This window comes from Galeopterus variegatus, unplaced genomic scaffold (genome assembly GCF_000696425.1).
Source record: "Galeopterus variegatus unplaced genomic scaffold, G_variegatus-3.0.2 Scaffold520, whole genome shotgun sequence".
NCBI lineage: Eukaryota > Metazoa > Chordata > Mammalia > Dermoptera > Cynocephalidae > Galeopterus > Galeopterus variegatus.
The window spans coordinates 337,148-340,367 of NW_007726631.1; positions in this window are offsets into that span (position 1 = coordinate 337,148).

Sequence of the window (3,220 nt, forward strand, 5' to 3'; positions counted from 1 at the left end):
CCAGAGTTGGTTTTCACCTTTATAGAGTTAGCACATTGGTTATGAATGCCCCAGAGATATTTAGTCTCTCGTGGAAGTGACTCTTGTTACTCCAGTTCAATTTGAATTCTAATTTATTAATTTTTGTTGAGGGATATTTTTCTCCAGTGTTAATACTGTTCAAGACTGTAGTGGATTGAATTATGTCTCCCCAAACTCATTGAAGCTTGAATTGTATTCCCCAAGTTTTATGTATTAGAAGCTTAGCCCCCACAGTGACTGTTAAGAGGGTGGGAAATCCTATTATGGTAATTGAAAGGTGGAGCCTGGAAGAGGTGATTGGATTGTATGACTGTGCCGTAGTGAATGGATTAAAAATGGTGGTCAGGATGTGGTTCTGAGGGCTTTAAAAGGAGAGGAGAGTCTGTCTCTCTCTCTCTCTCTGCTCTCTCTGTTTCCACCATCTTGCAATGTGAGACCCCTGGGTTGCTGTCACCACCACCAGATGGACTTTGAACTTCCCAGCCTCAGAAACTGTAAGCAATAAATTTCATTTTCTTTATAAATCACTCAGTTTCAGGTATTCTGTTAAAGCAACACAAAACATACTAATACAAAGACTATCATGCACCAACAAATTATCCCATTTTTTTGTGATTATTGTTAGAACAACAGTAATCAGTTATTATTGCCCAGTTTCTGTGGGTCAGGAATTCAGATAAAGCAGAGGGAATGGCTTGTCTCTGCTTCACAATGGCTGGAATCTCAACTGGAAGATTTGGAGACTGGGGGTTAGAATCACTGAAAGTTCATTCTCTCTCATGTCTGGGGATTGACACTATGTATTGTCTGAGACCTTAGCTGGGCTGTTGTCTGGAACACGTGGCTTGGGCTTCCTCACAGCATGGTAGTCAAAGAATTTAAAAATCACCACACTGAGTAACTGAATAATTCATCAGAAGAATGCTCAATTTTCATGAGTTTAACAAATGAAGTAGATTTTTAAAGTCAGCCCCTCATTTGCCATCTGGAAGGTTAATACATGATATATGAGCCACCACTGTACCATCTGTGCCCATGGAAACATTGTGTTAAATCCAGACATAAGCTCAGAATGCTTCATGATGTATTGTTTCAGATACCCATTGCCGATAATTGGGGTTAAGTATACAAATTAAAACTATCTTTCATTCCTATTAAGGAGGATTACTTTTACTTAACTTTTGGTTTAAGTCAAATGAATTTGCTGCCTCAGAAGAAAGTAACTTCATGAATCCAGGCCCAATCTATGTCACTTATTCTGGATCCATTCACACCAGCTTCCTTATGTTCCTCTATAAAGTATATGCGTTCACACGCTGCGTAACAACGTTTTGGTCAACAATGGACCACATACATGATGGTGGTCCCATAAGAATATAATAGAGCTGGAGGTGTGTAGTAGGCTATACCTTCTAGATTTGTGTAAGTACACTCTATGATATTTGCACCACGAAATCTCCTAATGACACATTTCTTAGAATGTATCCATGTCATTAAATGCATATATATTACAATATTTAACTGATTCTATCACCATTTTAGTTTACTTACATTTTCATCATTAAGTCAGCTGAATTCATTTACTATAGCTAATTTCACAGCAGCATATTTATGTTAAATTCCCAAATATATTGGTGAAATTATATTTTCCAGAAAATATGCCCCGATCCTCTGGATGGACATTGGATTTGCCACATGTCCTTGACAGGGCTAAGAACACAATATCCACAAATGTGGTGCCTTGGCACGCTGAGTACTGTGAACTGAAGAAGATTGGAAGGGCTCAGAAGCAAGGTCTCTCTACCCTTCTCCCATCCTCCTGTCTCCTGACCCTCTACTTCCTTCTGAAGAGATTCACAGAAGCCAGAATTCCTCTTTCTCAAGGTGGGTCATAAAAACTAGAACTCTTCTTCCCCAAAGCAAGCTGACCTTTTCTCTTCTCCCTTGAAGACCCTCAAGTGACAGGTGTCCTGTCCTATTCCTGGAGGAAAGGAATACTACACAGAGAGGCCAAGAAAAATCTGAACACACAGGCCTTGCTGGGTTCCCTACTTGATCTAATACCATTAGATCATACTCTCTTGCCCGACCACATTTCTACATGGCTGTCCATTCTTCACCAAACTTAATCATAAAGAGTTTTCCCTGGGTCTTTGGGTCTTCATTTCTGAACTCTCCCATGTCACGTAAAACTTTGATTAAATTTGTTATGCTTTTCTCTTATTAACCTGTCTTTAGTGACAGGAGTGTGAGTCCTGCCCTTTGTGATGGGTGAGAAAAAGGGATAAACCTTTTGACCCCTGTGTCCTCAACCACTCATTTTAAAAGAAACTTTCATCAACCACATTGTATATCGACAAAATTAAATTAAAAAAAAAAACAAAAAAAAAACAAAAAGAGGGCCGGCCCTGTGGCGCACTGGATAAGTGCGCCGCTTGGGAAGCGCGGCGGCGCTCCCGCCCGAGGGTTCGGATCCCACATGCAGACCGGTTCCTGCTCACTGGCTGAGCGAGGCACGGGAGCAACGCCGAGGGTGGGTTGCGATCCCGTTGCCGGTCCCCGGTCCGGTGCGGGCACGACACTGAGGGTTGCGATTCGTTGCCGGACACAGAAAAAGACAAAAACAAAAACAAAAACAAAAACAAAAAGAAAAGAAACTTTCTGTAGCTTAGTCATTTTTTACCAGCAGACTGAACTCATATGTTGTGATGAATTTTAACAGTTTGATTTTCAAAGGTTAACCTTGTTTCCCAGATTCAGGGAAACCTGGCAATGATTTGCTAGCAAAATAAAAAAGAAAAAAAAATCACATTTAATTTTAGAGACAATGTTCTGTCATCCTTTGATCTGAGCTTGCTACACTTCTGATTATTCCACTAGGGTTTCAAATTGATCCTTTCATTTAGTGAAATAAACCTGAACTATAGTTTGTCATAGATCAAACTTTATTCAGACTCTCCAAGATGCTGTCTTGTTATTGTTTTTATTGAAATGTATCTGTGTTAACAAGTGAGCCATTGATTTATATGAGGAAATCTTAATATCTGGTAGCTATTTCTTGTTATTCTATTATTATTTTCAAATGACCCCTACAGCTAAGTGTTCAAGGTCACACAAATCTTAATATCTGGTAGCTATTTCTTGTTATTCTATTATTATTTTCAAATGACCCCTACAAGTGTTCAAGGTCACAGAAGTT